The sequence below is a fragment of the Camelus bactrianus genome, chromosome 25 (assembly GCF_048773025.1).
Source record: "Camelus bactrianus isolate YW-2024 breed Bactrian camel chromosome 25, ASM4877302v1, whole genome shotgun sequence".
NCBI classification, from domain to species: Eukaryota; Metazoa; Chordata; class Mammalia; order Artiodactyla; family Camelidae; genus Camelus; species Camelus bactrianus.
The window spans coordinates 20,606,983-20,619,816 of record NC_133563.1 but is presented as its reverse complement, the minus strand read 5'-3'; the positions used below and the strand labels follow the sequence as shown (position 1 = coordinate 20,619,816).

At 34.3% G+C, this 12,834-nt stretch overlaps 1 protein-coding gene across 1 annotated transcript in view; it reads left to right on the top strand.

Moving 5' to 3' along the window:
- The window catches only part of EIF3H (eukaryotic translation initiation factor 3 subunit H), an 81,176-nt gene that overhangs the window by 734 nt on the left and 67,608 nt on the right, over nucleotides 1–12,834 (top strand). The gene's annotated exons all lie outside the window — the stretch shown is intronic.

Below are 12,834 nucleotides of genomic sequence, written 5' to 3'. Positions count from 1 at the left end.
TTGACAGAGTAGATGAAAGCACAAATCTAGAGTCAGACTGCTTGGGTTGGAATCTAGGTCTAAAATTAGCTAAATGACATTGGGCTAGTTAACGTCTTTGTGCCTCATTTTCCTTATATGCGTGCTACCATTTAATCTTAGATGTTGCTGTTGTTATTTGTAGTAATTATAGTAGTGGACTCTCTTTCAGGTCCTTTTTCAAAGATTTAAATGTTTGTATTCTGATAACTGCTAGGTTTTTATTTCTTGGCAGACGTGGTTTGTGAATGCCACTCTTACATACCCAACTGCCTGCTTGATATCACTGTTTGGATATTATAGGCACCTCAGCTTTAATGTGTCAAAAATAAAATTAATGATTTCTTCCCTCCTTCCTCTCTTCCCCTCATTGGTTTTATCTCAGTTTGTCCCATCTTAGTGAATAGAACTACTGCTCTCTACCCATTTTAAGAAGTCAAAAAACCTAGGCATTTTAACGTATGCTTGTTGTTTTTTTTTTAACCTTCAGCATCCAGTCCCTCAGCAAGTCCTGTTGGTTACACCTCTAAAATGTATCAGATTCCCATCTGCTTCTCATCTAAATGCCACCAACCACTTACAATAAAAAACATTGACTTCTTAACACAGTCTTAAAGGTCCTGATATTCTTGTCTCTTTCTTCAAACTCACCTCATACTTTCTTCTGGGCTTCGGTCATAATGAGCTTTCAGTGTTTTGTTTTCTCTGTCTGAAGTACTCTCAAATATTTCTTCTCTGTGGCTTCTTTTGAGTCTTTAAACCTTAGCTTACATGCTGCCATCTCAAAAAAGACCTTACCTAACAACCCTGTCAAAAATAGCCCTATCCCCATCGCTCTCCATCACACCACCCTGTATTTCCTTTGTAGCATTTCCCACTGCCTATAACTGTCTGGTTTGCTTTCTTGTTTGGCTCCCCACCAGAATATAAGCTACTGAGGGCAGGCAGGGATTATGCTTTTTCACCTGTTATATTCCTAAAACTGAATCAGTTAACTCACACAGATAGGATAAATTAATGAATAAAAGATTTAATTTTCTTTTTGTACCATTTCTGTTTCATGTCCTGTTATCTTCTTTTATATATCATTTTAATGGCATCTTGAATTGTTTTCTTAGCTCACTTCAGTCCATCCTTCATACTTTCATTAAAACATTCACTTTATGTAGAAGTTCAGATCCTTAATTTCCCTCCTGAAATGTTTTCAGTTATTTTTCAGTGAATTCAAGGCCCACCAAGCTGTTCTGGCTTTTTATTCAGGTTTGTTTACTGCTATTACCAAGCTTCATGGCAACTGTTCATTTCAGGCACACAGGACTAATTTGGTTAGGCTGATGTTTAATCACATTTGTTCCTGGCACTTTGGCCAGGGCCAGTTTTTCTTTTCTTCTTGAGCCTTTCCTTTCCTGCCTTTAATCCTGGGTCATCAATTTTCTATGTCTTTAATATTACTTTTCTTTTAATATGTGACTATTGTCAGACTTTCCCATATTAACATATTCAGCTGTCTATTTTTACTTGGTGCTCTGTGTTCCATTCTTAGTCCCCACTTTTTTCCTTTGAAGTCAGTGGTTAAAAAATTGTCTCTATTTGTAGTCTTCTTTTCTTTCTTTACTCGCTGCTATGAAATCTACCATCACCGATTCCCTGACTTAGTTTTTTAAAAGATCATTGATAATGTTAAGAAAGAGCTGTAAAAAAAAAATTCAAAATATATCATTCATGCAAAATAGTGTCTATAAGAACATAACTTAAACAATCATCAAATAAACATCCACTTACCTGCCATTTAACTTCAGGACTAGAACATTATGAATATCTTCGAAGCCTCTTCCCTATTTCATCCTTTCTTCCCATCCCTTCTCTGCAACCTATAATCACTATTGTGAGCTTTGTTTCAGTGATTTCATTTTCTTTATGGCTTCACCACAGAGTATTCCTAAACGATTTGTTTAATTTTGCCTGTTTATATTAATAAATATGAATTAAGTTATAGTATATGTTCTACTGTGTCTTGAATTGTATATGCATATCTTACACCATGATTTTGAGATTAGTCTGTTCTAGAATGAGATGGTGTAATTCATTTTCATTTTCATTACTATGTAGTATTTCATTGTATGAATAGTACATACTTTTCCTCATCTGACTGTTACTGGACAGTTAGATGGCTTGTTTTTTTTCCCCTGTGTGAAATAGTATCTCAATAATCTTAACTGTCTATTCCAATAGACTTGTCAGTGTGTCTTTTATTGTACCTTGTGCAGAGTCAGTGCTAGTATATCCTTTCAGAATAGAAAAATGGATCTTCATTGTAGTTAATTCTTCTCATTTTCCTAGATAAGATCAAGCTAATTCTTCTTATTGGCATTTTCATGTAAAACCCACCTTATTCATCTCAAACCTGTCTGAATCTTACCTTTTTACGTTATACTTTTGATACTCAAAGTGTGGTCCAAGGAGAATTGGTCTTTCCTAATAGCTTGTTAGAAATGCAGAAATACAGTGTCTCAGAATCTTCTGACCTGGTGTTTCAGGTGATTTATAGCATATTAATGTACTGTTCTGGGCCACATCGATCTCTTCCTTTCTCTGAACTTTTTATGACGGCAGCTTGTGTCGCTCACATTGGCATGCAATCATATGTTTTTTATTAATGGTTTACTGTTTATGCATTTTTCTTTCTCACTGAGATGATGACTTGAAGGCAAAAGTGTAAAACATAGATATTTTACATAGTTCCAGTGCTTAAAACCCATTGCCACTGAGATTTAATACCTTTTAAATTTTATTTTCTCCTTTATGTAAAAAGTTATCTTATCGTTTGAAATTGTTAGCTACCTTATTTCTCCTTTACTAGAAGTAAGGTAGGGTATGTTACTAATAAGTGAAAAAGTCAGTTAATGTATACTTTTTTTGTTATCCAGGTGTCAGTTTAGATGTTTAGGGGCTTTGTGACTAATCTTTAGTGGCTCCATCAGGTCACTGACTCATATACCCTGTTCAGCCCTTGTTACAGTCTAAAATTCTCGTTTGTCTTCTCACAGTAAAATATCAACTTCCTGAGAGCAGGACCCATGTCAAGTTCGTTCACTACAATATTTACAAGTGTCTAGAACAGTGACTGACACATAGAAAGTGCTCAGATATTGTGAGTGAATTAATACAGTCCTGTGTATGGAAATTTTCTTGAAGATGAATCATGAGGAAACTGGATTAGTAAATGGTTTGTAGAAATTAATAGTGTGTTAGTGAGGAAAGAGTACAGGAGTGAGTGAGGCCAGGAGACCAGTTAACTTTATAAACTTGCTTATATTTCTTTGTCTTTTTAGTCATCTTTTCTGTTAAAAAAAAATCACTGATGTTAATTGAGCATCTATTCAGTTAACAGGAAGGATTGGTTAGATTATGTCTGACCCTCACAATAGATGTTAATCTCTACTGTGCTTACCTGATGGTTTCTCATTTTTAATGAGAAAATGTTGGTAAGAAATGCTTGTGAACTGAAATGACTAATTCAGATTTTTAAAGGGCTTATACTGGGCTATGACACGTACCATTCTGTTTTGTTTATACTGTATGTAGCTTCTATATGAAGTTACAAAGACTAGATAAAGCTTGTTAAGCTCTATGAAGTGGAAGCTTCGTCTGAAATCTTAGCCTCAAGTCGAATATAGTTTTTGGCCTTTTATTCATGTTTTAACAACAAAAAATTACGTGCTCTTGGCTCCTTTCAGTTTTCTGACTTTAGTGGAGAATGAATAACTTTGACGTGTATGTGTATTTCTTGAAACTCTTTCAAGCTCCAGAACTTTTACATTTTAGCCATCTTAATTATAAATGTTTCTGAAGTGTATTACATAATTTTCTGCCTCTTTAATCAGGGAATATTGAACACAGCTTAACCATATTTTGATGACTTATTATTATCATTAAAACATAATTTATTGTCCCATACTGGGCGAGCGTCCTCAAGAATCCCTTAGGGTATTTATATCTATTTATTTTAATAATAAATATCCCTGTCTTGAATTTTAGGTGCCTTGAACAATTTATCTTTCTAATTGTGATCTTTTTTTGGTGGGGGGAGTTGGAGCTGTTGTTAAATTTATCTTTCACTGCCTTGATTTCCAGCTTTTCATTTGCTATGAATGAAAACCAGATAAACAGTCTTGTTAGCATTGTTTTTAACATGAATGAGGATTGAATTAGTAGGCAGCCTGACATTTTGACTGCTTAGTTATATTTCTTTGCTTTGGCAAGCAAAGTGTTACTGCTTATAAGTAATAGCTTTTAGCAGTAGATAAAAGCATTTGACATACATTACTATATCTTAGGAGCTCCAGGAGCTGACAGAACCAGTGTTATACATGTATACGTATGACTCAGTCACTCATAGAAACTGAGTGGCTTTTCAAGGATATAAAGCAAATATATCCTAGAGCTTGAACTCAGATCTTGCCATCCTCGATTCATTCTGCTTCCCATTATTACAGCTGCTGCTTACATCGTAAGGCTCAATAGATGTTAACTCTTATTATGTGCCAGGTACTGTTCAAAGAACTTTATATATATTATAGCACTGAAGCCATATAACAATTCTTTGATGTAGGACCCATTACTATCCCCGTTTTACAAATGAGGAAGCTCAGGTATATATAGATTATGTAACTTGATTAGTGTTAGGATGGAGGAAATAGAAGTAAAGGTGTTAACAAAATAATCCGGTGCTCCTTGCTCAAGCATTAGGAAGCGTATTTTCCGAAATTTAGGTATCTTACGGACTTAAAACTTGAAAATGTATGAGAGCTAATACTGTATAATAGAATCTTTATCTTTGAAAATCTGTCATTCTAGGAAATTTGTAGCTAAAATAATTCAATTTAGTAAATAATCTCAAGTTGGGAAAAAGGCAACCTTTAGTTTGTGAGTCACACAGGTTAAGATACTGGGGAATATTGAAGAAGTAAATAGTTATATTAAGGAGAGTTGGGAGGAGTGCTACTAGGTGCCACTAAGTCAGGGAGTTTAGGCAGGCAAACCTAAATCCATCTGACTTTTTCATCTCAGGATGCTTCCAAGATTTGGATAACCCTGCAGGTATCCTGGGCATTGTTCCTTTCCCTTAAGGTCTGAGAGCTTATTGGACTCCATTGCCCTTTTTCTCTTTAGTACGATTTTTAAAGGTTATACTCCATTTATAGTTATTATAAAATATTGGCGATATTCCCCATGTTATATAATACATCCCAGTAGTCTGTCTTGTACCCAGTGAAATCCATTGCCTTAAAAAAAACCAGACTTCCTGACAGTGCTTCCTGTGTTTATGGCCTCTATACCAGTGATGACAAGCTATATTAGTGTTATTTCTTGTAGCTATTGTGGGGATAATTTAAGGAGCCTAGCATACGTGGTATTTCTCTTGGAGGACATGATTTGATAAATCAGAGCATTTCTGGGCCTTAGTTTCTTCTGCTTTAATATGAGGATAATGCATGGCCTTCTTACTGTAATAAATAAAAGCTTAACATATAAAGTTTCTTACTGATGTTTAATCATTGTCAATAGCAGTTTTGGTAGTTGATCTTAATAGTTGGTATTAGCTACATTGGAGTTCCAAACTGGATGCTCTACCCAGTAAATGGAATGAATATGAGAGATTTAAACTGTAGTTGTTGCAGCATATCTGGCCTAGATGAAGTGGCATACATTATCCCCAAATGCCTGCTTTGACATTAAAAGGTGTGAGTGCACAATAAGTATTTTACTTCAGACTACTGGTTTCTTTTCTTTTGCTTTCTTGTCACCTTTTGGCTTCAATTAGCTCCTATTATAAATCCTCATCTTCTGCGTAATACCCAGGATTTTATGTTTTTATACAGGTATTTTAAGTCTCAGCAACGTTTTTCTGGACTTTTAGTTCAGCCCTAGAGCCGGTATTGGGGAGAAAAAGCTCTGTAAAGCATTTGGCTTTGAATAGGGTGTTTGCCAGTTCTTATTCTTGTGGTCAGATACTCTCACTTTTACTTTACCAACTCTAGTTTCTTAGATAAAAGTTCCCAATTTCAGCACTTACACGAAACTTGGTTGCATTTGCTTTCCTCTGGGAAATTAGTTCATAATTTTGTTTTTGTAAAATACCATTTAAGTAATGGTACTTGGATATTATTTCATTTGGCAGGGCATGGGAGAATATACTTAAAGGGAAAATAGCTTTGTTTTTTTACAATAAACTGTAGACGATCTTTCTATAATATGGTTATCTCCTGTAAAGATTAAATTTAATAGCAAAGTATTGTATAATTTCTATATGTCTTATTTCTACTGTACTTGTTTCATCAAAACTGAAAGGACTGAAGTGGATACTGGTATATACCAGAGTCGTATCCTGCCTTTTGTTGATGTTGGTACTAAGCCCAAGCATACAAGAAAAAAAATGGATTCAGCAAAATAGTGGTAACTCAATATTAACTTGGTCAAAATATAAAGCTATTTTACTCTTTGAGCCTGAGTATCAACTGTATTTTGGCATAAAATTTTAAGATCTTATTTTTCCCCCAAATAGTAACTAAACACCACAGGTATTCATTGTATCCTGATAATTAATATGAGATTTTTCTTTTCTCAATATCTTTACCTTCCATCCCTGTCCCCAACTAGTTTCATTTGCTATAAGTAGCAAATCTTTATTTATCTATGGGAGAACCGTAATGTGTTAAAATAGGATGTTTAAAAAAAAAAACAATATATAGTCATTGTAAGAAGAATTTGGAGAAAAAAAAAACACAAAGGGAATTAATTTATAAGCTCATAACTTGAAGGTGGGTAGCACCATTAGGGCTTTGGAACTTATTTTTCTAGTGTTCCTCCGATGCTTTAATAAATACCTTCGGTTGAAATTAATGGGTTAAGGGTGGTTGTGCATGTTTCTAAGCATATTAATCATGTTTCCAAACGGCTCTCCGGAATAGCTGTATAGTATAGTTTACTTTCTCACCTACAGAGTATGGATTGCTGTTTCTTGGCACCATTGCCGACTAAAAGTTGTGATTTCTAAAAATCGTAGTTAATTTTAAACTTAACTGTGCATGTTAGTGTGCTTGTTCCAATGATTCAATTCAGTACATATCTCCTGACCTGTGGTGATATCACCATATGCCCAAGTCACCTAGTCTTCTGGTATTTGATTGTTCCTTAGTGTTCCCTTGGATTCTCTCAAGATCACTTTCCTTAGTAGCTGTAGTCCTAGAATGCAAAAACCCTTTGAAAAATCCTCATTACACAAAACAAAATCAAACTTTACAGACTTTAAGATCCTCTTTACTTTTTGTTTTTAGCCTCTACTAAACGAGGGCTTTCAAGTTTGATATAAGGGTAGCCTTTAAAACAAAACCAACATCTTTTCCTTTTGGGTAGAAGAAAACCCTTGTTTTACATTTTGTGCAGAAATACATAATCGTCAGTTTTGTTCTGGAGGACCTCTTGAGGAGAAAGGTGAATACTAATTACCTTCCCCTGAGATTACTGTGGTATACTTTTTATACTGGGAAGTTGAAATGCTTTTAACTTGTTAAACACAGCCATCAGCCATTACACTGGGTACATGTGGTACACAAATCAAAAGGCAAAAAAGAGTAGGTAGTGACAAGAAACTGTCACTTTCATCCCTGTCTTCAACCACCCTCTTCCCAGAGGCAATCAGTTACTCCTTTTTAATGTTTCCTTTGAATCTATTTTAGCAAGTATTACCTCCTATTAAGGAAGCAGAGACAAACTGTAGTTGGAGTGCCTAAAAATCACCTAAAGGCCTTCTAATTAAGCAGTGGTTCATGCTCCTGAATATAATAAACTTAAACTGTGTTAGGAAGCAGACAGCTCATAACAACTTTGAAATTTTTTTGTTTGTTTTGAATGAGAGAGGAAATGAATTTTGTTCCGGTAAGCCTTTTTATCACTCATTTTATTTGAGGAAAATGACCTTTTAGCCACATGTGGGAAAATTTGCTGGTTGGTTATATATATTGAGTTGGTAAAGTAAAAATGGAATGTTACAAGTTAAATATCCTTATCAGTTAACATTAATTAAAATAATACATTTGTATGCTTGATTGCATCATTATGCTTTCTCATGACTATTATGGTGAGAGCAGAGCTATTCTTTTTAATTTCTTCAAACCCAGGCTACATTGTCTTTCTCCCCTCTTTCCCAACAATTAGTTGATTTAACTTTAAAACTGCGGACCATCAGTGAGCATTAGATCCAGGAGAATAATAATGAAATACACTTTTTCAACTGAAATATTATAGAGGTAATATTGATTAAGTGTATTGGAACATCATAACTAATCCCATGGATATCAGGAGCAAAATATCTTTTTTTTTCCTATTAAAGTTTGTTGAATTTCTTTCACATCAGAACTTAACAGCAGTGATTTAAATCCTATTTATTATTTGACTCAGCCAGTTATGAAATGTAACCCCATCCCACTTGAGCCATAAAATGTGTTAAATTTAAGACTAATACTGCTTTCTGCTTTTTGAATTTACATTTTGGCAATAACTGCCTTCTTTGTTCAGTGTTAGAAAAAATGATCCAGGCTTAACCAAATAAGAAAACTGCCAAGTTCACAGATTAGTCAGTGAAAGAAGCCAGAATTAAATGAAAGTCTAGATATTGACTCTACAGAATATGCTAAGGGGAGATTCTGTGGCATTACAGTTTCTTTGAGACTAAAATTCTTCTACAGTAATAGCTGTTCTTTGACAGTGATTGATGTGAGAAATTCAGGCTGTGGACTTTACCTCCCAGAATCTACAAAACTGGAGTAAAGCCAGCTAGGAATTATGCATCCTGTCTGACCTCTTCTCCAACTGGCCAGCAACTGGTGCAGTTTGGGCTTTGCCTTTTTATTTTAGACTTTTAAGACGCTCTTGGAGTAGATCTATTCTTTATTTTTAGCAAGGATAATGATGTTTTTAAGGAAACTTACATCTGTCCATAAACACACATATACACAATATGTTGAATAAATCAATTTAATCGTACTCTTGACTTTTTAATACAGATTAAAAATATCTTGTCTTGAAACCCTGTGATATTGGTTGTTATAAGAGATAACTCTTGGTAGAGATGACTGATAAATCTTAACAAAAATGGAAGTTTGGTGTCAGGTGGTTGATTTCTAATAAGTCATATTTATAGCTTATTAGACTAAGAAAAAAATCTCTGAGGAATAGACTGAACATTCTGGGAAGACAAGTGTCAGTGCCAGGAGGGTACTTGGCATATTCTAGTCACTCACTAAATATTTGTGGGATAGATGGATGGATGAGTGAATAGATGAGGTGAAATGTTTATCGTAATAATGGTAGTTGTAATAGAAGCTAACACAGGATTTACTAGGCACAATGTGCTAGGTACTTTGGATTATTTTTTTTAACCCTTGTAATAATGCTATGAGAAAAGTACTGACTGACTTATCTCCACAGGAGGTGAGTGAGGCTAGGATGGACAAGGTAGTCTGCCTAAGGCCACAGAGCTGGCATTTCAAACTTAGTTTTCTGAATTCTAGTGCTTTGTCTCTCAACTGTGCTATATAATTTTCCTGCTTTACAGGATAGACCTGAGGTTCACATTTGTGCATACTCATAAGAATTAATTTTAAGCTTTTACTAGTGTTTTCTCTCTCACTTGAACATTATTTTTTTTCACAAAAATAATGGTTAGTAGATTAGTTCTAGAGTTACTGCATTGGACGAGTGGAAGACAGTAGATCAAGGTTTGCAGGTTGGGGCTTCAGCTGGGCTCACTTGGTAATAAATTCACTGTCTCACCTCTGTCTTACAGAGCATGTGATTCAAAGTAGGTTCCTGCTGCTGAAATGAGTTTATTTTTACCCTTCTTAAAAATACAATGTTCAAAATAGAATCAAAACTAAGAGAACTGTGATCTGACCTCAGCTGAGGAGCATGCCTCTCCTCTCCTATAGCAGCAGCTTGCTGGGGGAGTGGTGGGAGCTATGGGTTTGATAGCTACATAGTTTAGAGTTCACATCTATTGAGATAATCTTAGATTTTGAAAGACTTCATTATCAGTGAGATACATTAAGAAGTATTTGATTACAAAGTCTGAATGTTCACAACTTCTGGAATTGGGATAGAACTGTACCTGCCTAATATTACAGGTTCTGTAAACCAGGGCTGCCTGAAATGTGCGGTATGGTCCCTGAACTGTTTGCTGGTCTGCCCAAGATAAGCACAGGATTGAGACTGAGTGTTTAGAAACTTTAACAGCAGTTTAATATTGCTGTGTAGCTAAGCTTGCGATCCCTAGGCTTATATTCTCTATGTCTTTTAAATTTTTTTTCACTTTCTAGTAAACATTTTTTATTTTTTGCCTAAAATATTGGCCTTTGATGGACTGAAGGATGATTAGTTCTTTGTTAACTTGTAGTTTGAGAAGCACAGTTATAAATGATTTTCATACCTATTTTAGATAACAGCATGTTCCTATAACCAGAATCTAATAACATTTAGTAGAACCTTATCTAAAATAGTATTGTGATCACTACATACCAGTAGATTTACTTTTTTTATTATTAGGTTCAGTGGTAAAACATTTTAATAACGTCAGCATTTCTTAATCTGTGAAGATAAGTCGATTTGATGTTTGCTTACTGTAGGTACACAATACAGGTTGCAACTTCTGAGCATTCCTTAAGAGTTTAGCTTTATAAAAGAGGGTTAAAAATGATAGATGGTATAGTTCTAATAATTTAAAACTACCTAGGTCCCCAATCATTTAAACTGCACTTTCAACAGACCCCTTTTATGTGTATTACAGGGACAGTGGGAAACCTGCTTTTCCTGGTGAAGATTTATTGCCATAAGTTGACACAAAGTCTGAATTGATATTTTGCTGACTTATAATTGGCTTAGGTTAGGATTCTCTTAAAGAGATCACTTTGCTTGTTGAAAACTAGTCTATATATCCAGAAGTTACCTCTTTAACCTTAATGTTGTATACATATGTGTATTTTCTGGTAATTTGTGTATGTGTGTGCAGTGACATCTGTGAATTGAGTTGAAGAGTAACCATAGCAATAGGAGATTAGAGTTTAAAGTCAGCAGGTGCTCGGGCTTATAGTGTGTGGATTTTTTTTTTCCTTCTCCTTTCAGGGCCATTTAACTGTGCTTCATTCAGTCCATATATTTTTTTAATGTACCCAAAAGAACATGCTAAAATCAAGATATATTATGTCCACATCATTCTGTCAACTCAGTGGCACTGTCAAAAAAGGAAATTAAATTAGTCTGTTCTTTTTTTTTTAAATTAGTTTGTTCTTTGTGAAACTCCACACAGTAAATTGCAATGCTTACTGTATTTAAAAATCTTTCCCCTTGTTTTTCTTTATTTGATGTTTTTGAATTAAAAACAAATATATGCTTATAACTAAGTAAATAATACAAAGATTCCACATATCCTGGTTTATACAGACATAAATACATATCTGCATGTATATAATAAATTTTTATTACTATTAATTTTTAAAACTCTTTCTAACCCTTGGTGTGTCACGGGCCTCTTTGGGAATCTAACAAATACCATGGACCTTTCTTCCATGAAAACGCCCTCAGTACATAGACATGTGATTTCAAGAGGTTCTTAGATCTCTGAGTTCGTCTATAGTTGTCAAGTTTGAATGTTTGCTTTTAAGGCTTATACACTTTGAGAAGTATACTTGTTAACAGAATTTTGGGTAGTGTGGACTATTTTTTAGCCATGTCTTTTTTTTGAGGGGGCAGTGTATTATGTGATTGTTTATAAACATTTAAACATTTACCCAATTTCTGGTGAATTAGTTTTACATAGATTTTTCTAGGTAACTGAAATTATCTATTAATTACCTAATTAATCTCATTAAATTCTAAAGTACTTTAAAAGAAAAATTCTAAGTGTCATACTTCTTCGACTTATAAAATAATACAGTTCGATTTGTTTTTGATTACTTATGCTTATTGTAAACTTTAGTTATTTTAAACTTGAGAGTTTATATATGCATACATAAAACATAAATAATATTGGAATATAGCAGTGGTTTTTAATCTACTTCCTTGGACCTTATAGCATTTCAGGGGGTCTTTGAGCTCTGGAATTGAGGACAGAATTGAGAGTGGGTACACATATGAGTTGTTTCTCCATCAGTGGACTTTTAAAAAATATGTACAGTTTTTTAAAGTTAAGGTATTATTTATACACAATAAAATCCACTCATTTTAAATGTACGGTTTGATGAACTTCAGTGTTTTAAATAAATGTATAAAGGGCACCACAGTCAAGATGTAAAATAGTTGCCTCACCTTGAAGACTGTGCCCTTGTGCCTCAGTATCCTCCCCTTCACCTTGGCTTCAGGCACTGTCAGCTATAGTTTTGCCTTGTCTAGAATTCTGTATAAAGAAAGTCATAGAGTGTATAGCATTTTGTTTGACTTCTTTCACTTACTATGATGTTTTTGAGATTGTTCCCTGTTGTTGTATTGATACTTTGTCCCTTTTTATAGCCGAGTAGTATTCCGTAGAATGGATATACCACTGCAGTTTGTTTATGCATCTGTGTTTGGTAGACCTTTGGATTGCCTTCAGGTTTTGACTGTTAAGAGTAACGCTACCATGAACATTCATGAACATATCTTTGTATAGATAACGTTTTGATTTTTCTTGGGTAAATTCTGAGGAGCAGGAATTTGGGTCATGTAGTAGTTTATATTTAACTATAAGATACTGTAATTACTGTTTTCTACTATTCCCTTAGCAAT